The sequence below is a fragment of the Oncorhynchus keta genome, chromosome 12 (assembly GCF_023373465.1).
Source record: "Oncorhynchus keta strain PuntledgeMale-10-30-2019 chromosome 12, Oket_V2, whole genome shotgun sequence".
NCBI lineage: Eukaryota > Metazoa > Chordata > Actinopteri > Salmoniformes > Salmonidae > Oncorhynchus > Oncorhynchus keta.
Window position 1 is genome coordinate 24,380,822 of NC_068432.1, and position 23,287 is coordinate 24,404,108.

At 41.8% G+C, this 23,287-nt stretch overlaps 1 long non-coding RNA gene across 1 annotated transcript; it reads left to right on the plus strand.

Moving 5' to 3' along the window:
* The first annotated feature begins 4,823 nt into the window (after positions 1–4,823).
* LOC127906303 (uncharacterized) lies at positions 4,824–23,020 on the plus strand. The gene is made up of 2 exons (XR_008060830.1): positions 4,824–4,866; positions 19,425–23,020. It is a non-coding gene; the product is annotated as an uncharacterized LOC127906303 (long non-coding RNA).
* The last annotated feature ends 267 nt before the right edge of the window (positions 23,021–23,287 follow it).

The following is a 23,287-nucleotide window of genomic DNA, read 5'->3' on the forward strand; positions in this document are numbered from 1 at the left end:
ATTGTATGCTGTAGCTTTAAGATTTCCCTTCACTGGAACTAAGGGGTCTTGCCGAACCATGAAAAACAGCCCCAGACCATTATTACTTCTCCACCAAACTTTACAGTTGGGGCAGGCAGCATTCTCTTGGCATCCGCCAAACCCATATTCGTCCGTCAGGTTGCCAGATGATGAAGCTTGATTCATCAGTCCAGAGAACACATTTCTACTGCTCCAGAGTCCAATGGCGGCGAGCTTTGCAGCACTCCAGCTGACGCTTGTCAGTGCGTATGGTGATCTTAGGCTTGCGTGCGGTTGCTCGGCCATCGAAAACCCATTTCACGAGGCTCCCGACAAACAAGTTATTGTGCTGATGTTGTTTCCAGAGGCAGTTTGGAACTCGGGAGTGAGTGTTGCAAATAAGGAAAGGCGATTTTTTTAATGTATTTTTTATTTTGTATATATATATTTTTTCACGCGCTTCAGCACTCAGCCGTCCCATTCTGTGAGCTTGTGTGGCCTACCACTCCGCGGCTGAGACATTGTTGTTCCTGTACATTTCCACTTCCCAATAAACAGCACTTACTGTTGATCGGGGCAGCTCTAGCAGGGCAGAAATTTTACAAATTGAGTTGTTGGAAAGATGGCATCTTATGACGGTGCCTTGTTGAAAGTCACTGGGCTCTTTATTAAGTCCATTCTACTTCCAATGTTTGTCCCTCCTTGCTTGACATGGCCAGGGCCAGCTTTACAATGATACACACTGACTGAAAACTGAACCAGGCTTACCATCACAACTGGTTGGGGTCGACCTGTTGTGTATTTAGTGAGATTTAACATTCTGTGTTGAGGATAAAAATGTAATGAATATAGATGACACAATGCTCTATACCTGACAGATGTATTGTATGTAAACAATACATTTCTATCTGAATGTTCTGAACACACTCATGTTCTCTCAGCTTCTCCTCTTCTTTTCCCCATTGTGTTAAGTCTGGAAAGAATGCAGAGAATTCTTGTCTATTAGACGGCACTTCTTTGTTGTTTTACATTGACAGTATACTGCACTGTACTGAGTCACAGAGCTGTGGAGTTGTCATGTAAGAGTGGGTATGGAGAGGCAATATGATAGACTGTAATGGTGAACAGGTGAACGTTCTCCCTTGTGGGTCAAAGCAGAGGAACAATCCACTAGGGGGATTTGGAGGTGTTTTTTTATGTGGGCATAATACTGGGCCACCTCTATGTGTTTTCTGTGTGGGCTTAATACTGAGGCACCTCAATGTGTTTTCTGTGTGGGCGTAATACTGAGGCACCTCAATGTGTTTTCTGTGTGGGCGCAATACTGGGGTACCTCAATGTGTTTTCTGTGTGGGCGTAATACTCAGCCACCTCAATGTATTTTCTGTGTGGGCTTAATACTGGGGCACCTCAATGTGTTTTCTATGTGGGCTTAATACTGGGCACCTCAATGTGTTTTCTGTGTGGGTGTAATACTCAACCACCTCAATGTGTTTTCTGTGTGGGCTTAATACTGGGGCACCTCAATGTGTTTTCTGTGTGGGCGTAATACTGGAACACATCAATGTGTTTTCTGTGTGGGTGTAATACTGGGACACCTCAATGTGTTTTCTGTGTGGGCGTAATACTGGAACACCTCAATGTGTTTTCTGTGTGGGCGTAATACTGGAACACCTCAATGTGTTTTCTGTGTGGGCGTAATACTGGAACACCTCAATGTGTTTTCTGTGTGGGCGTAATACTGGGACACCTCAATGTGTTTTCTGTGTGGGCGTAATACTGGGACACCTCAATGTGTTTTCTGTGTGGGCGTAATACTGGAACACCTCAATGTGTTTTCTGTGTGGGCGTAATACTGGAACACCTCAATGTCTTTTCTGTGTGGGCGTAATACTGGGACACCTCAATGTGTTTTCTGTGTGGGCGTAATACTGGGACACCTCAATGTGTTTTCTGTGTGGGCGTAATACTGGGACACCTCAATGTGTTTTCTGTGTGGGCGTAATACTGGAACACCTCAATGTGTTTTCTGTGTGGGCGTAATACTGGGACACCTCAATGTGTTTTCTGTGTGGGCGTAATACTGGAACACCTCAATGTGTTTTCTGTGTGGGCGTAATACTGGGACACCTCAATGTGTTTTCTGTGTGGGCGTAATACTGGGACACCTCAATGTGTTTTCTGTGTGGGCGTAATACTGGGACACCTCAATGTGTTTTCTGTGTGGGCGTAATACTGGGACACCTCAATGTGTTTTCTGTGTGGGCGTAATACTCAGCCACCTCAATGTGTTTTCTGTGTGGGCGTAATACTCAGCCACCTCAATGTGTTTTCTGTGTGGGTGTAATAATGGGACACCTCAATGTGTTTTCTGTGTGGGCGTAATACTCAGCCACCTTAAATGCCCTTTGAGAGCTGGATAACTGGGTTGTACCTTCAGGTCAGGTGGCGCGTTTAGATTCACAACAACAATCTGTTCCTGCCAACTGTGACACGAGGCCCAGAGGATGAAGGCCTTTTCATAACTCTTAACCCTGTCATACTCTGAACTGGATCTGTTTTTCTGACGGTACTGTGGTGATGTGGCTAGGTTTTGAAATATTGATAGGAACTATCAAAAATTATATCATAACATTTAAGGAATTTTGGTTTTATAGTCCCAATTGTAAAGTGTTGAAATAGCTCAGTTTGGTTTAGCTGGGCGGAGACATGAGTAAATGTCCTTCCATTATGAAACGGACAGTAAAAGCTTAGAGGAAATGGTTTATTGTTAAGCAGAAGTTTCTGCTATTGCCTTTTACTTTCAGTACCCGTGACACACAGTCTGGTCTAAACAATAGGAGAGGAGTAATCTCCATTATGATAGCCTCCCTGACTTCCACATTCCTACTAGTTTAGGTATAGTCTCTGTGTTTCAATGGGTTTCAACAGATGTACATTGCCATTGTGAGAACCCACTCAAATGTTGATTCCCTGTATGAATGGTACAATGGGGTAGTATCATCTTGTTAACCTTTTACTGCAGTTGGCTAAATCAGGGTCACACAGAGTGTTTCTTGGCAGTCTTAAACAAATCTACTTTGAAACAAACGTTTACACCTGACACACATGGTTATGGGCTTAAAGAAAGAAGACACCTGTACCATGTCAGATATAGAGTTGAAATGTGTTCCATTTTGAATTTCCATCCCAATATTACACTTTATATACATCACATAAAACTTAAATGTAACACAGAAACACCACATTTTTGGCATTTAAAAAAATATAATGTTTATTGGTTATGCATTTATGGAAAATATTAATAACATTCCACCCTTGAGGCCGCTAGTTTCATTTGACTGCAGGAAAGGGCTACACATGTGAACTCCCTCAGAGGTGTCAATAGAGAAGAGGACAAAAACATGTTTGTAAGACTTGGTCTTTGTTATGTTGGTCTATCCCAGACCCAGTGTTTCCTGGTTGCCTGCTCAATTGGGGGCTGAACAGTAACTGAATGGTAAACAGAGCCTTATTGAGACCCCATGTCTTCTTTGTCCAGCAATGAGTAAGCAGGAGTCATTCTGGACAGGAACACAAAATCCCCAAAACTTCACTTTTACTGTTAAGAACTGCTGTCTGAGAGGAGTGACACATCTCTTCCTGATCACTCCATCCCCTCAATAGCCTTGCTCATCCTTATCCCCCTCCTCACATCCCCCTCTTCAACTCCCTACATTAAAATAATACTATAATAATACCACAGTAATATCCACAAGAAAACACTGCAGTAAATACTACAGTAACGTCCTCAAAAACACTATACACTGCCCATTCCCCTCCCCCATGTTCCAATTGGTTGCACCCATAAGTGAGAAACCTACATGCCAAATATAGATCATACACTTAGTATACAAAACATTAAGAACACCTGCTCTTTCCATGACATAGACTGACCAGATTAATCCAGGTGAAAGCTATGATTCCTTATTGATGCCACTTGTTAAATCCACTTCAATCTGTGTAGATGAAGGGGAGGAGACAGGTTAAAGAAGTATTTTTAAGCCTTGAGACAATTGAGACATGGATTGTGTGTGTGCGCTAAGGCACTGCATCGCAGTGCTTGAGGCATCACTACAGACCCGGGTTCGATCCCAGGCTGTGTCACAGCCGGCCATGACCGGTAGACCCATGGGGCGATGCACAATTGGCCCATCGTTGTCCGGGTGAGGGGAGGGTATGGCCGGCCAGGATTTTCTTGTCCCACCTCGCTCTAGTAACTCCATGTGGTGGACTGGGCACCTGCAAGCTGACTCTGGTCGCCAGCTGGATGGTGTTTCTTCCGAACACATTGGTTAAGCAAGCAGTGTGTCAAGAAGCATTGCGGCTTGGCAGGGTCGTGTTTCAGAGGACGCATGGCTCTCGACCTTCGACTCTCCTGAGTCCGTAGAAGAGTTGCAGCGATGGGACAAGACTGTAACTACCAATTGGATATCACAAAATTGGGGAGAAAAAGGGGTCAAAGTAAAACATTTAAAAAAGGAAAAGACAAAATAAAGTAAATACTACAGTATACCTCAGTCCGCAAATCACTACAGTAAATATAATAGTATACTACATTCCCAAAAACACTACAGTAATTACTATAGTATATGGGCAATTTCACAGTAAAAGATTTTTCACTTTAAAATGTTTTTAAAAAAAGGACTACTTTGAAAAATGTCAGTGCAGATGCAAAGTTTGGTAGTAAATATAATAGTATACTACATTCCCAAAAAGGGCACTCATGGCAGTAATTACTATAGTATATGGGCAATTTCACCTCAGTAATTTCACAGAAACTGCCTTCAGCAGGCACATAGTGGAGCAGATGGTGTCTCTGATTGGGTAAGTAACCTAGCCATTGAGTAATATTGGGCCTCCTCTGAAGAAATGAAAATGTGTGTGTCTGTGCGAAAGTGTGTTTGTGTGTGTATGTGTGCAGGCTTGCGTGCGTGCTTGTGTCTGTGTGTCACGGGGGAGGAAGGGGGGCAATGAGGGGGGTAGTATCACACATGAATACGTTCATTTGGAACATGACGGTTGAGAGAAGTTCAAGTGTGGCATTTTGAGGTCGTTCGTGCCCCTTTTAGGAAAACCCGCTCTAATTTCGTTCCGACTGCGACACAGGTCACTGACCAAAATGTTAGCATCAATTTAACAAGGGGATTTTTGGAAGATGCAGTGTTTCATGGAATACACTTTATTTTCTAAGTGTTTTGACAGACCCTTGAAGGGTGTGGTGATTAAACAGTAGAAAATGTATTTGTGCTGCTCTGGTAAGATGTATCTTTTGTCCCCTCAATATCTTCCATATTCTGGATGCTAACTGATGGCCATGCTCTAACATGGTGTGGATGGCTATGAGTATGTATGTAAGACTGTTTCTCAGGTTAGGATGAACTGTCTCTGGCCTACGGTCTGGTTGAAATTTAGTTTAAAATCGTGATACAGTGTGTCACTGCTGTCTCTCTCGCTTTTCCATGGTGACCTTAGACTGACTGACTGTCTGTGCTCTGCTCTTCATTTGGTGTCATATGACACTCCAGTGGAAATGGGGTCAGGTGATATCGGCATATAAAGACATTTCACACATGCCGTAATGAGTGGAGCAACAACTGTGTACTTTTTCCGTCTGTTGCCCACCACTGGCAGCTTGGTGTCACCCTCCCAGACTGATCTGATCTCAAGTTAGACGTCACTGTCACCAGCCCTGTGGTCTGGCCTTCCCAAGCCTCCTGCTAATAGAACCTTCACACCCACCCACCTACGCTGCCTGCCTCTCACACCAATACCCACTTCACATTACTGAGCCGAGATGTGCCGTGCCAAGTTATGCATCTACCATAAACGTGATGGAAGTAAACTATGTACAAAAAAATGTATCAGAGCCAGCACAGTCCGATTCGGGTCAGCACAATACTGTGAAAAGGTTATATAACCCTGCCCTGTATGGAGGGCTGCCTGCTGGGCACAGATAGGAGGAAGCAGGCTTAGGCCTTGGAGGGTTGGTGCCCTTGTCGAGGTGTCAGGACCAGGGTGTGTAGCAGGAAACTACCCTTGGTCTGTACACCTGCCAGTTGGGGGAGTGGCCCTTGCTGTGTATACCTAACATGGTGTTAAATTGGCACCTGAGACATCGCACACACACACACACACACACACACACACACACACACACACACACACACACACACACACACACACACACACACACACACACACACACACACACACACACACACACACACACACACACACACACACACACACACACACACACACACACACACACACACTGCTGTGCTGAAATCAGACTTTGAGATTGCATCAGCTCACATCCTTTATCAGCAGTTGTTTTTACTGCTCTTTTCTTTGTTTCAAGAATACATACTCTTTAGTGCTTGTTTTAATAAAATCTGTCTTTTTTCTCCAATTTGTTGACAGATTATTCCCAAATTGAGGTTACGAAAAACAGCAGAATTTGGTTAAAGTCTATTGGTCATTACAAGGGTTCATAGAGTTGTATCATTCATGAAGGTTTTCAGCGTTTCTATTTACATGCTTTTCAAATTAATTTATTTGAATATAGGCTATTCATTTAACTATCATATAAATCTTAGGAACATTTTATAGCTGTCAGTGCGGTGTGTGTGTAATGATGGTTTCAGGCCCTAGTCATTGAGATACAGAGGTGATTGGCAAGTTTTACTATGAGTCACAAACTCTCCTTTTTACAACCTGTTAACCGTCAACTTCCTTCCTGACTGAAGCCCATCCACCTTGACAACTTCCTTCCTGACTGAAGCCCATCCACCTTGACAACTTCCTTCCTGACTGAAGCCCATCCACCTTGACAACTTCCTTCCTGACTGAAGCCCATCCACCTTGACAACTTCCTTCCTGACTGAAGCCCATCCACCTTGACAACTTCCTTCCTGACTGAAGCCCATCCACCTTGACAATTGCCTGATAGTCAAGTTTTCTCACAGAAACTGTCATCCTGTGATGGCTCTGTGACATATCCACGTCACACACCTTCACTATTATTAACCCTTTACCGGATTGACCACACCTTCACTTTTAACCCTTAAGTATTAACTCTTTAATTACCAACCCATGCCCATTGCCACTTTTAGTTCATCCTTTAGCTGCTTGTCCACATCTTCAGTGTTAACCCATTCATTGTCTGTTTTTGCCTGTTTATTGTCGTGTTGACCAGTGTTACTTTTTCCTTTTCTACCTTTTTTTATGCACAGCAAATTGGCCAGTATCATTTCATGTAGATTTTTCAGTGTAACATCTCTAGTGTTGATTCAGGAGTTAAATTAACTCTGTAGAACTCAGTGGTGTAAAAGAACCCAGTGTTGGTGTTAATAACCAGTGCTGAATCAAAACCATGCCCATCATAATCATATTTCCCAGCATGCTCTGTTGCAGGTTGATTTTTAGAATGTTTGATTAATTCATCTTATGTTACTGAAATATAAGTAACGTAAATGTTTCTAAAATAATCAAATTTTTAACTTAGATTTATTGCACCCTTTACTGAAATGGTTGATCCAGTTTAGATGCTTTATGTAGTCTCATATCTTAGTCTTCACAACCCTGTCAGTCATTCTGAATGCAGGTTGCGGGTGAATACAAATGCCAAATGTTGGATATCTCCACTCTGGCTGGATTCCAATAGGAACATCACTTTGCAAGCCAACATAATGTGACTTGCAGGCCCAATGTGGCCTGTAAACCATTAGTTTCAGGCCACTGTTTTAGGCTAAAACTAGGCTGAAAATAAGTATGTATTGTCATGAATAATACCATTTTAAGGTTCTCACTGGGTGAAGGCCACAACGATCATATCTCTGTCACTAACAAATACAGTCATGAGTGGTAACTCTACAATTCACTCGAATCCCAAGGCAACCTGGGAAATGCAAATAAGGCTTTACACTAAGCAGTGTATTAATCCAATCCAATATGGAAGCGATAGATGGGAGGGAGGGGTTGAGAGGAGCTAAAGGGTGGGACTAATAACAACAAGATAACTCATGTAAAATATATTAAAAAATGTAGATTCAGAACTTTTGTGAAACAGCACAGTTAAAAACATATGGCAAATAGAAAATAAAATTGGATGGTTTTCAGAAATAGATGGGAGGGGTTTAGGGTAGCGGTAGGATAGGAGTGAAAACAAACAAATAGAAAAATAACTATTGTAAAATAGATTCTATCCGTAAAATGTATATAGTATGTTTAAGTTGGAAGTAGAAGCCTAAGTGTTGTTGTTCATTAGTTTACTCCAATTAAGGGAAGGGGTGGTAGGGTTAGAGGAAAATAATAAAGAAAAATAAAACAAAAAACTCTATTTATTTAACACAGGAAAGTGTGGACCCGTACAGACACTGGAGCAGTGTTGCAGTTAACACTCAGTATTGATTTAATATTGTAACATTTCCTGTGTGTCATTGCTAATCAATGCTAAATCAATTCCTTGGATTCTTTTTAACATAGCTTTTAATATGTATTAAATAACATTCTTTCAGTCATACAGCTTAGGTTTTCTCATGTCTGTTGGTTGCAGTCAGCAGTGCTGCTGTGGACTGTGGCAATATGGTAGAAATACTTGTTACAAACTCATATAACAGTGTTGTCTGTAGAACAATCTTAAAACATATAAAACCATTTTGTAGGTTTTAGTGATGTTTAGACACAGGAATAGAAGATGGTACAGTGTCTTCAAAAAAGTATTCGTACCCCTTGACTTATTCCACCATTTGTTGTGTTACTGCCTGAATTCAAAATGGGTTAAATCAAATTTTTTTCTCACCCATCTACACAAAATATCTCATAATGACACAGTGAAAACATGTTTTTATAAATATTTGCAAAATGATTGCAAATGAAATACAGAAATACCTCATATACATAAGTATTCATACCCCTGAGTCAATACATGTTAGAGTCACCTTTGGCAGCGATTGCAGCTGTGAGTCTTTCTTGGTAAGTCTCTAAGTAATTTGCACACCTGGAATGTACGACATTTACACATTATTCTTCTTACAATTCTTCAAGCTCTGTCAAGTGGGTTGTATATCATTGCTAGACAGCCATTTTCAAGTCTTGACATAGATTTTCAGGCCGATTTAAGCCACTCAGGAATATTCACGGTCTTCTTGGTAAGCAACTCAAGTGTTGATTTGGTCTTGTGTTTTAGGTTATTGTCCAGCGGAACGGGGAATTTGACTCGAGCCATTTTAGCTTTTCATTTTTATAAACTTTTAAACATTTCTAAAAACACAAGTCCACGTTGACATTCTAGAGTATTATATGTAGGCCAGTGACACAAAATCTCAATTTAATCCATTTTAAAATCAGGCTGTAACACAACATAATGTGGAAAAAGTCAAGGTCTGTGAATACCTTCTGAAGGCACTGTGTCTGCTGATATCTCTGCTTTCGCTATGGGTGTATCACAACAGTTTCTAACATTTATCTATGCACAGTTCATGAAAACAGACCCCCTGTGTCTCTTAGTAATTGATGAGGAAACGGCTCTTCCAGGCCCCAACGGTTTTCCTGTACAGCCAGTTATTATATAGTACAAGGGTCCTAACTTGACTGTTAACATTGTGACATGTTTTTTAACCTATAGTATTCATATTTTATAGTCTTCAGACAGATATACAGTTTCTGTCCATTTTTAACCCATTGTTTCTTTTTTACACAAACAAACAATAATGATTGTATTGCATCATTACAAATGCTGTGCTTACAAATCTTATTTTTAATTGTATTTATTTTTTACAGTATATGTTATAACTTTTAAGTGGGTTGAAATAACAGTTAACTGACTTCTAAAGTTTTATTAAATCAAATTGATCTAGTTTATAGATTTGAAATTCTCCTATTTTTTCATTGAACATTCTGAAATAAATCAAAGCCATATTTGTATTGGAATTGTATAGTTTAACGATTTAGCCATATTTACTCTCTTGCTCACTGTTCCTCAGTTCCCTTGTCGTTTTATATTGTTTTTATTCATCACCATTGTGTACAATTGAATTTCAAGAAGCTGACCACCATGTTTGCCTCAGAAGGAAAGAGGAGTGAAAGCATTAAGTCATGTAATTCCTTATTCGGTTATTGTGAATGAAGCGACCTTTGGACTTGTGGTGATTTCACTCTGACATGATATGAAGGCATTCATTTCCCTCTTCTTATTATTCAGTCAGGTTAGCCATTTATCATAACTGCAAAGATACATATAGGTCAATGCCCTTTTAACCTCACATAGAGAAACATGAAGGAAAATGAAAGTACTGGCAAAGAGCTGTTAGAAGCAAATGTTTCAACACATGTTGTTGGACTATTCTCAACTTGTAAAGATTCATTTCTCTATTGCTCAGCCCATTGGCTGTTGTTCACATGTGAATGTATCAGAAAGATTTCATAAAAATCTTTTTGGCATTAAACAGCCTAATCTGTGTGGCTCAGACAGATAGTTTGGCCCAGGAGATTTGTGGATGTGCCCTTTTGATTTGAGTCCATCTGAACATCTGCTAAACAATAGGCCGGGGAAGGAACACACAACTGAAAAATAACCATTATATACGCCGTAAATTTGCCTCTCACATGTCATAGCATGACGTTTAATGAGAGATCACTTCTCGCCAACAAAATCTATTCCCATCGATCATGTGGGTCATTTTGAAAACATATACCTAAACAATATTCTAAATGATTAAAAACAGAAAAGTATTTTTTTAAATTTTATTTCACCTTTATTTAACCAGGTAGGCTAGTTGAGAACAAGTTCTCATTTGCAACTGCGACCTGGCCAAGATAAAGCATAGCAGTGTGAACAGACAACACAGAGTTACACATGGAGTAAACAATTAGCAAGTCAATAACACAGTAGAAAAAAATGGGCAGTCTATATACAATGTGTGCAAAAGGCATGAGGAGGGAGGCGAATAATACAATTTTGCAGATTAACACTGGAGTGATAAATGATCAGATGGGCATGTACAGGTAGAGATATTGGTGTGCAAAAGAGCAGAAAAGTAAATAAATAAAAACAGTATAAAAACAGTATGGGAATGAGGTAGGTGAAAAAGGGTGAGCTATTTACCTATAGACTACAGAAAACAGAAAAGTATGTGGGTAAATTCTGTTTAGATTTCAAAATTGAAACACAATTGAAAGGAGATGTACTTGCTCCATACATACAGTAATGTATGTAGTAATACAACACATCTCAATGATTTTCTGATGGATTGTTAAACAATAATAGAAAGGTTTGATATGATGTGGTGGTCCTGATAAGACATGTAGCTACCCGTATATTATATTTGATGACTTATGATGCCTCTTCATCAAAAGAGAGTACTTTTCCTTTCATGGTTGTCATGTTTGATCAGAATGTGCCCCTCTCGTTTAATTTAGCTTCTGATTGAACTCTTCTGATTTAAGTGGTATTGGTGTGCCAGTAGGACGCACTCTTTCCTCTGGTCAAAAATAAATATCCCAATGCTCCAGGGCATTGATTGGGGACATTGCCCTGTGTAGGATGCCGACTTTCGGATGGGATGTTTAACGGGTATCCTGACCTTGTGTGGTCACTAAAGATCCCATTGCGCTTATTGTGAGAGTAGGGGTGTTAACCCCGGTGTCCTGGCAATTTTTTAATCTGTCCTTTATACCAGCATGGCCACCTAATCATCCCCATCTTCCAATTGGCTCATTCATTCATCCACCCCCCTGTAACTATTCTCCAGGTCGTTGCTGTAAATTAGAATGTTTTACCAACTTACTTGGTAAAATAAGGGTAAAATAAAACAAATCTATAAAACATTCTGATCATAAATAGACGCTGGCATTATGGTTGTGTAATGCCAGCATTACACAACCATAAATACAGAAGCCTTCATCACATCCTATCCGTGTTTATTGTTGCCAAACCATTCATAAACAAATCACAGTGGATAGATCATGCTACTTCCTGTGTGAACTGATGTCCCACAGCTGCATGACACACCAGACTCATCATAACACCCCCCCCAAGTCTCAATGATGACTCTTGTGGTGTCATCAGATAGCCAGCATGTTTTTTTGTTACATTCCCCCTTTACTCCCCTCTCCTATCTCTGATAAGAGACCAGTCAGTGTGGTTGGGATTCCAGAGACCCATTGGAGGAAACACACACACATCATTGTAAGTTCCTTACCAGAACTGGATAGATTGGTTGTTTTCCTGAGTTAAACATGGTAGATAAGCGTCAGTAATGAGAGCTCAGTGATTCCATATTAATTTCACCCCTAGCCCCAGCCTGAGGGATGGTTGATGTCTCTAGTAGGGATGTGTGTTTAGGCTGTTTAGACTAGGGTGGTGGTGAGATGGGCGGATTATAATTTTTTTTAAATATTTTTTTTCACCTTTATTTAACCAGGTAGGCTAGTTGAGAACAAGTTCTCATTTGCAACTGCGACCTGGCCAAGATAAAGCATAGCAGTGTGAACAGACAACACAGAGTTACACATGGAGTAAACAATTAACAAGTCAATAACACAGTAGAAAAAAAGGGGAGTCTATATACAATGTGTGCAAAAGGCATGAGGAGGTAGGCGAATAATTACAATTTTGCAGATTAACACTGGAGTGATAAATGATCAGATGGTCAAGTACAGGTATAGATATTGGTGTACAAAAGAGCAGAAAAGTAAATAAATAAAAACAGTGTGGGGATGAGGTAGGTGAAAATGGGTGGGCTATTTACCAATAGACTATGTACAGCTGCAGCGATCGGTTAGCTGCTCAGATAGCTGATGTTTGAAGTTGGTGAGGGAGATAAAAGTCTCCAACTTCAGCGATTTTTGCAATTCGTTCCAGTCACAGGCAGCAGAGTACTGGAACGAAAGTCGGCCAAATGAGGTGTTGGCTTTAGGGATGATCAGTGAGATACACCTGCTGGAGCGCGTGCTACGGATGGGTGTTGCCATCGTGACCAGTGAACTGAGATAAGGCGGAGCTTTACCTAGCATGGACTTGTAGATGACCTGGAGCCAGTGGGTCTGGCGACGAATATGTGGCGAGGGCCAGCCGACTAGAGCATACAAGTCGCAGTGGTGGGTGGTATAAGGTGCTTTAGTGACAAAACGGATGGCACTGCATCCAGTTTGCTGAGTAGAGTGTTGGAAGCAATTCTGTAGATGACATCGCCGAAGTCGAGGATCAGTAGGATAGTCAGTTTTACTAGGGTAAGCTTGGCGGCGTGAGTGAAGGAGGCTTTGTTGCGGAATAGAAAGCCGACTCTTGATTTGATTTTCGATTGGAGATGTTTGATATGAGTCTGGAAGGAGAGTTTGCAGTCTAGCCAGACACCTAGGTACTTATAGATGTCCACATATTCAAGGTCGGAACCATCCAGGGTGGTGATGCTAGTCGGGCATGCGGGTGCAGGCAGCGATCGGTTGAAAAGCATGCATTTGGTTTTACTAGCGTTTAAGAGCAGTTGGAGGCCACGGAAGGAGTGTTGTATGGCATTGAAGCTCGTTTGGAGGTTAGATAGCACAGTGTCCAATGACGGGCCGAAAGTATATAGAATGGTGTCGTCTGCGTAGAGGTGGATCAGGGAATCGCCCGCAGCAAGATCAACATCATTGATATATACAGAGAAAAGAGTCGGCCCGAGAATTGAACCCTGTGGCACCCCCATAGAGACTGCCAGAGGACCGGACAGCATGCACTCCGATTTGACACACTGAACTCTGTCTGCAAAGTAATTGGTGAACCAGGCAAGGCAGTCCTCCGAAAAACCGAGGCTACTGAGTCTGCCGATAAGAATATGGTGATTGACAGAGTCGAAAGCCTTGGCAAGGTCGATGAAGACGGCTGCACAGTACTGTCTTTTATCGATGGCGGTTATGATATCGTTTAGTACCTTGAGTGTGGTTGAGGTGCACCCGTGACCGGCCCGAAAACCAGATTGCACAGCGGAGAAGGTACTGTGGGATTCGAGATGGTCAGTGACCTGTTTGTTGACTTGGCTTTCGAAGAACTTAGATAGGCAGGGCAGGATGGATATAGGTCTGTAACAGTTTGGGTCCAGGGTGTCTCCCCCTTTGAAGAGGGGGATGACTGTGGCAGCTTTCCAATCCTTGGGGATCTCAGACGATATGAAAGAGAGGTTGAACAGGCTGCGACAATGGCGGCGGATAGTTTCAGAAATAGGGGGTCCAGATTGTCAAGCCCAGCTGATTTATATGGGTCCAGGTTTTGCAGCTCTTTCAGGACATCTGATATCTGGATTTGGGTAAAGGAGAACCTGGAGAGGCTGGGAGGAGCTGTTGGCCGAGGTTGGAGTAGCCATGCGGAAGGCATGGCCAGCCATCGAGAAATGCTTGTTGAAGTTTTCGATAATCATGGATTTATCGGTGGTGACCGTGTTACCTAGCCTCAGTGCAGTGGGCAGCTGGGAGGAGGTGCTCTTGTTCTCCATGGACTTCACAGTGTCCCAGAACTTTTTGGAGTTGGAGCTACAGGATGCAAACTTCTGCCTGAAGAAGCTGGCCTTAGCTTTCCTGACTGACTGCATGTATTGGTTCCTGACTTCCCTGAACAGTTGCATATCGCGGGGACTATTCGATGCTATTGCAGTCCGCCACAGGATGTTTTTGTGCTTGTCAAGGGCAGTCAGGTCTAGAGTTTTGGGGCGGCAGCGTAGCCTAGTGGTTAGAGCGTTGGACTAGTAACCGGAAGGTTGCGAGTTCAAACCCCCGAGCTGACAAGGTACAAATCTTTTGTTCTGCCCCTGAACAGGCAGTTAACCCACTGTTCCCAGGCCGTCATTGAAAATAAGAATGTGTTCTTAACTGACTTGGTAAAAAAATAAAGGTAAAAAAATAAATTAAAAAAAAGTGAACCTGTTCTTAGTTCTGCATTTTTTGAACAGAGCATGCTTATCTAAAATGGTGAGGAAGTTACTTTTAAAGAATGACCAGGCATCCTCAACTGACGGGATGAGGTCAATGTCCTTCCAAGATACCCGGGCCAGGTCGATTAGAAAGGCCTGCTCACAGAAGTGTTTTAGGGAGCGTTTGACAGTGATGAGGGGTGGTCGTTTGACTGCGCCTCCGTAGCGGATACAGGCAATGAGGCAGTGATCGCTGGGATCCTGGAGGAAGACAGCGGAGGTGTATTTGGAGGGCCAGTTGGTCAGGATGACGTCTATGAGGGTGCCCTTGCTTACAGAGTTAGGGTTGTACCTGGTGGGTTCCTTGATGATTTGTGTAAGGGCATCTAGCTTAGATTGTAGGACTGCCGGGGTGTTAAGCATATCCCAGTTTAGGTCACCTAACAGAACAAACTCTGAAGCTAGATGGGGGGGCGATCAATTCACAAATGGTGTCCAGGGCACAGCTGGGAGCTGAGGGGGGTCGGTAGCAGGCGGCAACAGTGAGAGACTTATTTCTGGAGATAGTAATTTTCAAAATTAGTAGTTCGAACTGTTTGGGTATGGACCTGGAAAGTATGACATTACTTTGCAGGCTATCTCTGCAGTAGACTGCAACTCCTCCCCCTTTGGCAGTTCTATCTTGACGGAAGATGTTATCGTTGGGTATGGAAATCTCTGAATTTTTGGTGGCCTTCCTGAGCCAGGATTCAGACACGGCAAGGACATCAGGGTTAGCAGAGTGTGCTAAAGCAGTGAGTAAAACAAACTTGCAAGATGTTCAACACAACAGCCAGATCACATGTGGGAATGAAAAGGTTCTTGATGATTTCATTGTCGGGTTTCAGGTGCCGATTCAGTGTCTGGTGGACTACAGCGTGGCTGGTCTAGGCCAGGGATTTCTAAAAGGTTTGAGTCGTTGAGGCGACGTCCTCCTCCTCGGTGGCTTGAGAAAGCTTACGTGGTTCACCTTCACAGCAAAAATAAAACAACATTTGGGAACCATTGGTCCATGTTAGCTGTGCGTGTGTGTTTTGTAACACTTACACACTTACTGTAGCTATACTTTACTTACATTTGTGTTTATCTTGAAAGCACCAGAGGAATTCCCTGGTTGATAATCATTCACCTTGATTGAAGCCCATTGAATTACCACGGTCAATCAGCCACCGTAACATGTAGTGTATTGTAATTCAGTAATCCTCCAGATTGGGTGTCAATGGAGGGGACTACTGGTGAGAGGTCCATTGATATGCTGTGGTGAAAATCCAGGCTGACTGGGGTCTCCCTGTGAATGTCAGCGTGATGGAGAAGGGGGAACAGGGGTCCTCTCCATGAGAAAGCACTCATTTCCATGTGAGTCCATCGCTCAGTGTGGAGCACATTATCAGCACAATGCCCATGCAGATGGCCTTTCCTGCCCCCGAGACTAACTAACAATACACAGTAGGCTTAGCCCCGTGAGCCCTGCCCAGAGGGAGTGCTCGGAGGTTCCAGAGAGAGAGAGAGAGAGATGTGCCTGGGCTAATTGTGTTGGTATCAGTAACTGACCAGTTATAAAGATCTGACAGAGAATTATCCACATTTCCTCAGTAATTCAATCAGAATTTGACCAGATACTAAGTAATTGTTTCAAATGAAGGTGCATTTTTGGCCTAGGTGATGAGTTACATTTAGGTTCAATTTGATTCTTATGATGACTACTCACCTCTCACAAGACTCTATTTACGAGGTCAAAATCAAATCAAAGTTAAATGAATGGCTTTGAGTGGAACCCCTTCATGTTTATTCCAGGGTTAATAGATTACATCACGGAATGCACCTCACTGGTCCTATAAATAGCCAGAGCCTCTTTAAGAAATATGATAAAATTATTCCTATTAATGCATTCTGCAGGGAGGGTGGGGGTTGTTTGAGGGTTTTGGATAGGGCTGGGTGGTGGGGGGGAGGGCCGACAGGGCAGACCACAGGATTTTCCCCCTTACGTTGTTAGTTGTTAGTCACTGGCTACTGAGAATGAAGGCTGGGAAGGACGGGTCACCTAAGAAAGCCCTCACAAAGATGGCATTGATCAAGCCAATGGCCGGCCAGGCCAGCTCTAAGAGAAACACAGGCAGATCCCTCATTTAGGAGGACATGAGAGAGGGAGTGAGGGATGGCGGGCCAGATTGGCGGTGACGGTTTTAATAATGGCGTCGTTAAGTTTAATGCAAGTCATAGCGGGGAGCCCGTTTTCTCATCTCCTCTCATTATGATTACGTGTCTTGGCTCTCCTCAAATGACAGATTTCTCTCAATCGGACCTCAGAAAATAATATGACTTATTAAGTGGAAGTTATTAGGTGATATTTATTGTTAATTAGATACAGAAATATCTAATTTACATAAGTATTCACATCCATGAGTCAATACATGTTAGAATCACCTTTCGCAGCGATTCTGGGGAAGTCTCTAAGAGCCTTGCACACCTGAAAATTCTTCAAGCTCTGTTAAGTTGGTTGTTGAGCATTTCTAGAAAGCCATTTTTAAGTATTGCCATAGATTTTTAAGCCTGTTTAATTTAAAAACTTTAACTAGGCCACTCGGGAACATTTTAATGTCGTCCTGGTAAGCAACTCCAGTGTGTTTGTCCTTATGGTTTAGGTCTCCCAGTGTCTGGTGGAAAGCAGACTGAACCAGGTTTGTCCTTATGGTTTAGGTCTCCCAGTGTCTGGTGGAAAGCAGACTGAACCAGGTTTGTCCTTATTGTTTAGGTCTCCCAGTGTCTGGTGGAAAGCAGACTGAACCAGGTTTGTGCTTATGGTTTAGGTCTCCCAGTGTCTGGTGGAAAGCAGACTGAACAAGGTTTGTCCTTATGGTTTAGTTCTCCCAGTGTCTGGTGGAAAGCAGACTGAACCAGGTTTGTCCTTATGGTTTAGGTCTCCCAGTGTCTGGTGGAAAGCAGACTGAACCAGGTTTGTCCTTATGGTTTAGGTATCCCAGTGTCTGGTGGAAAGCAGACTGAACCAGGTTTGTGCTTATGGTTTAGGTCTCCCAGTGTCTGGTGGAAAGCAGACTGAACAAGGTTTGTCCTTATGGTTTAGTTCTCCCAGTGTCTGGTGGAAAGCAGACTGAACCAGGTTTGTCCTTATGGTTTAGGTCTCCCAGTGTCTGGTGGAAAGCAGACTGAACCAGGTTTGTCCTTATGGTTTAGGTATCCCAGTGTCTGGTGGAAAGCAGACTGAACCAGGTTTGTCCTTATGGTTTAGGTCTCCCAGTGTCTGGTGGAAAGCAGACTGAACCAGGTTTGTCCTTATGGTTTAGGTCTCCCAGTGTCTGGTGGAAAGCAGACTGAACCAGGTTTGTGCTTAGCTCCATTCCATTCTTTTTTTATCCTGAAAAACTCCCCAGTCCTTAATGATTACAAGCAACCCATAACATTATGCAGCCACCACTATGCTTGAAAATATGGAGAGTGGTACTCCATAATATGTTGCATTAGATTTGCTTCATTCTCTCCGGCAACGGAGTTAGGAAGGACGCCGGTATTTTTCTAGTGAATGGGTGTATTGATACACCATCCAAAGTGTAATTAATAACTTCCCCATGGTCAAATGGATATTCAATGTCTGTTTTTTTACACTTATTTTTAGCATGAACTGGCACACATCCAGAGAAAACAATGGCGAATGAACTGCATGCTATAAAATGAAATAAAGAGAGTCAAACACACTCTCTCTCTCTCTTTCTATATATATATAATAATAATTATATAATTTAATAATAATAATAATTTAATGGATAAAACACCGTTTTGGCATCACTGTGCCTTCTTCAGGGTAATGTCATGAATGCTTGAATCAGGTTATGTAGAGAAGCAATAGTAGATGACAATAGTGAGGGGTGTGTACATAATTATTAGGTTGATTAAGTGAAACTGTTAATAAAAGACAATAGTGTCAGCATATTGCATATATTAGGCTATTGTTATCATATGGAAACATAATTAGATATTTTACATAATATTAGCATCAACATACATTATTGTTGAATTTAATTTCACATATATATTTAATAGTTTCCAATTCATAAAATTTTTGTTACATGTAATCTTTTGTTTCAACCATCATGCATAAAGGTTATTTTTTAAATTCAGTCTAACATTTTAAATTCAGGCTGTAACACAGCAAAATGTGATAAAAGTCAAGAGATGGGGATACTTTCTGAAAGCACTGTGTAGCACATTGAGGGCCTCTGAAGGGCCACTGGTACACAGGGTTCTGTTCTCTGTGTTTATTTTATTGTACAGATGAATAAGAGTGGGGGAGATGGGGGTGAATTAGGGGGTCAGATTAATACTCTGGGTCCGGTGTCATGTGTCGGGCCCTTCGTTTTGGTGTGATCTCTTCACACGACATGCTGCTTCCTGCTATATTCATCCCTGATTAATTTGTTTTCGTCTCCTGTTCCCTGCTAGGCCTAGACAACCCACCCGGCCATCAAAACTTGGCTTCATATGTTCATGTCCAAGCTGTGGAGCTACTCATCTATTTATGAATCAGTTTGTTTTATTCTGTGATGATTTTAGCCTTGTTGATGAATTCAGCCACAAACAACAATTATGTTGTATGCCTTGATATAACAGCACAATTCCTGTCTGATCTTAGTCAGCATCATGAGTGTTTTGTATAATGTAGCATCAGACTGTGGTCTGTTATGATGCTCAAGTCTGTATGATGCTGAATTCAGCACTTCTCCCCAGAGCTTGAAGACCAGTCATCATAGAACAGTCCAGTCCAACTCTGATCCTCCTGAGTCCTGAGTCACAGGCCTGCTTTTACGGCTCTGCCTGTCCGTTTATAAAAACACGAAGCAGGGCAGGGCACAGCTCCAACTAAGGCCACTCATTCAACATTAACACAAACAAAGCAATTGTAAAAATGCCCATTCAGAACAATGGCAGCCAAGCTAATGAGTCAAAGGATGTGTTTTAGTAGGGGGTTGTGTGTAAATAGGGGTTATTTATAAAAACGTACCGTAAAACTGTTTTACATTTACTACCTGTTGTTCCCAACGGGTCATTTCCCCGCCTAGACTAAATAACAACTATTGGCTCTCTTATACATATTTAACACCTCGAGGCAGACATCGGTGTTCAATTTGATTAGATTAGATTTTTCTTATTTTTTTGACAAATGAATGGAAGAATCTGTTACTTGATTGTACTTGCATGTTATTTAGTAATTATTGATCATTCTTTGCATGTTTAGTCATTTTTCCCATTCGTCATCAACTAATGGTTTTAAATGTTTTATGTTTTGTTTATTTATATTGAGAATCTAAATGTAGTCACTGTTTTTCAATGTTTTCTGGTTTTGTTTGATTGACCATAAATACCTTTTCGCCTGAGGTAATAACAGTGGTTGTAAAGCACTTGTACTAGCAATAAAACAAAAACTATTTTGTAGTGAAAATAGCTAAAACTGTATTGTTGCGGCGTTAGGTGGAAGTAGGTCTTGAACAGCACTTTCACTGGCTGTCTGTACGTTAGACAGACACACATCCTGCCCAACGTGTATGCACAACCTAGCGCTAGCCTCAAACCTGAAACTAACTATTACTGTGCACAAAATTTTGTCACTTGTTATTTTTAGTGATGTAATGTAAGCACTACAGGGGAGGGAGAGAGGGGGCACACCCCCCCATCCACATCGATGGGGCTGCAGTTGAAAAGGTTGGGTCCCTCAAATCCTCAAAAAGTTCTACATCTGCACCTTTGAGAGTGCGGACAGCCCAGTACTTCACTGGGGCCGAGCTCCCTGCCATCCAGAATTTGATTTGATATTAGGCGGTGTGAATGGAAAGGCTGGAAAATCGTTAAAGACTCCAGCCACCCAAGCCATTAGACTGCTCTTCCTGCTTCCTTATGGCAAGTGGTGCCGGTGTATCAAGTCTGACACCGACAGCCTCAATAATAGTTTATATCCCCAAGCCATTGGACTGCTAAATAGCTAACAGAATGGCTACACATGCACACACATACACACAATCATCATTTACTCTGCTGCTACTCTGTTTATCATATATCCTGATGCCGAGTCACCTTACCCGTATACATACATGTATCTACATCTATCACTCCAGTATCCCTGCACATTGTTAATGGTATTGGAACTGACTCTGTATAAAGCTTCTTACTTTCTTGTGTTCTTATTTTTATTTCTTGTGTGTTTTTGTTCTACCTTATGTTATTTTTATTTCTTGTGTGTTTTTGTTCTACCTTATGTTATTTTTATTTCTTGTGTGTTTTTGTTCTACCTTATGTTATTTTTATTTCTTGTGTGTTTTTGTTCTACCTTATGTTATTTTTATTTCTTGTGTGTTTTTGTTCTACCTTATGTTATTTTTATTTATTGTGTGTTTTTGTTCTACCTTATGTTATTTTTATTTCTTGTGTGTTTTTGTTCTACCTTATGTTATTTTTATTTCTTGTGTGTTTTTGTTCTACCTTATGTTATTTTTATTTCTTGTGTGTTTTTGTTCTACCTTATGTTATTTTTAGTGCTACATTGAGTATGGTTACATGCACACAATAATGTAATAATTGTGGATAGTCAGATCAGTATAATAATTTGATTAAAACATTTACATGTTTTGCAAGAAGAGTGATTTCCCTAATAATCATTTTTACATGGACACATATGAAATGAGGCTAATTCATGCCGCTCTGATAAATTCTGAAAATCGCCAATCAAAACAAACGTTCTACCACAGCGTCCATTTTGGGTGAAGCGTATTTGATTCTGAGTTGGGACATAAAGGTTGTATGTGAAAACGACTTCTAAGACACGTACATTCAGTTGTTCCGAACTCACTTCACTCACACTAAAGAGGGAGGCTTGCTTGGCTGCTGCTAGCACATGCCCTGATCAAATGTGTTTATTTTATTGAACTTTTATCAAGTACACCACTGGAATGTCGTTTTAGGTGTTTACATGTCCTAATCATTGTAAAGATTGGTCAGAAAAACAGGTGTTTTAATCGGTGTATGCTTACTTCGATTCTGACCTTCCACCGATTCAAATAACCATAGTAAGGCGTTTACATGCCCATTATATAATCTACCTACTGCAGTAATCAGTTTAATACAGAATTATTACTGTGCATGTACTCATTTATATTGATTACTGTATTGTTGCAGTCTGCAAGAAAGGCATTTCACTGTACTTGTGCATGTGACATAAATCTTGAAACTTAAAGTAGAACATACTGTACAGTATTTCACAGCGGAAGACTGTCTTGCTGCCTGTGGTTTTCTCCAGCTCCATAGTAACCTATGTGGTGACCTGTGTGTTGTCAAAGCAGACAATCAACAAGGTGAACATTATAGAAGCCGCACGTACAGTCACCCATTATTCACAGGATACTGTATAAGCCCCACATATTCAGCATTGTTCTGTCATAGATTTGTTACTTACATAATTGGTTTACTGACAGTGATACTGAAATGGTGTGGTGAGTTTGCCACAATAAATAAAGCATTGGTGATCTCTAGGTTAGTAGTGTGGGCATCGATCAATGGGATAGGCCGGGCACCACAGGATGAAGAATGACTGGACTCTGGTTCTAGCTTCCTCCCAGATCCACTGCTCCCCTCCCGCTTTCCCCCCTTCCTCCTGGCCTCCCCTGGGTCCCAACACCTTATGTTGGGCAGCCTGGCCTGGCTAGTCCTGGCTGTCTCCATCCGCCTGTGACAGAGTCAACCCTTCCACTCCCCACACTCTGCGTCTGGAAAGGCCAGCAGCACAGTCACTGAGTGAGACAGACCTCTCACCTCATCACACCTCCTCAGCCACTCACAGGCTAAGACCCAGGGGATTGTTGGGGACTGTTTTATAGGACTACATGCATGGCAGGTGACAGGAATAACAGAGTGCTATATATAATTGGTGCTCTTTGTTTCTCAGCAGTGGGCCCCCCAGGGGGCAGGCAGTGTGTTTAGCTGACTGTCCCTCCCAGCAGACCCATGCTGATAAGTAATTTCCAAAAAAGAAATGATCTCATCCCTTCTTTCCTCTTTGTTTAAGGGTCCCTCCTTTTTGTGAACGTGTTTGAGTGTATGTCTGTGAGAGTGTGAGAGAGAATTAGTGTGTGTGTGTGTGTGTGTGTGTGTGTGTGTGTGTGTGTGTGTGTGTGTGTGTGTGTGTGTGTGTGTGTGTGTGTGTGTGTGTGTGTGTGTGTGTGTGTGTGTGTGTGTGTGTGTGTGTGTGTGTGTGTGTGTGTGTGTGTGTGTGTGTGTGTGTGTGTGTGCGCGTGCGCGCGTCACAGATGGCTGGGGAG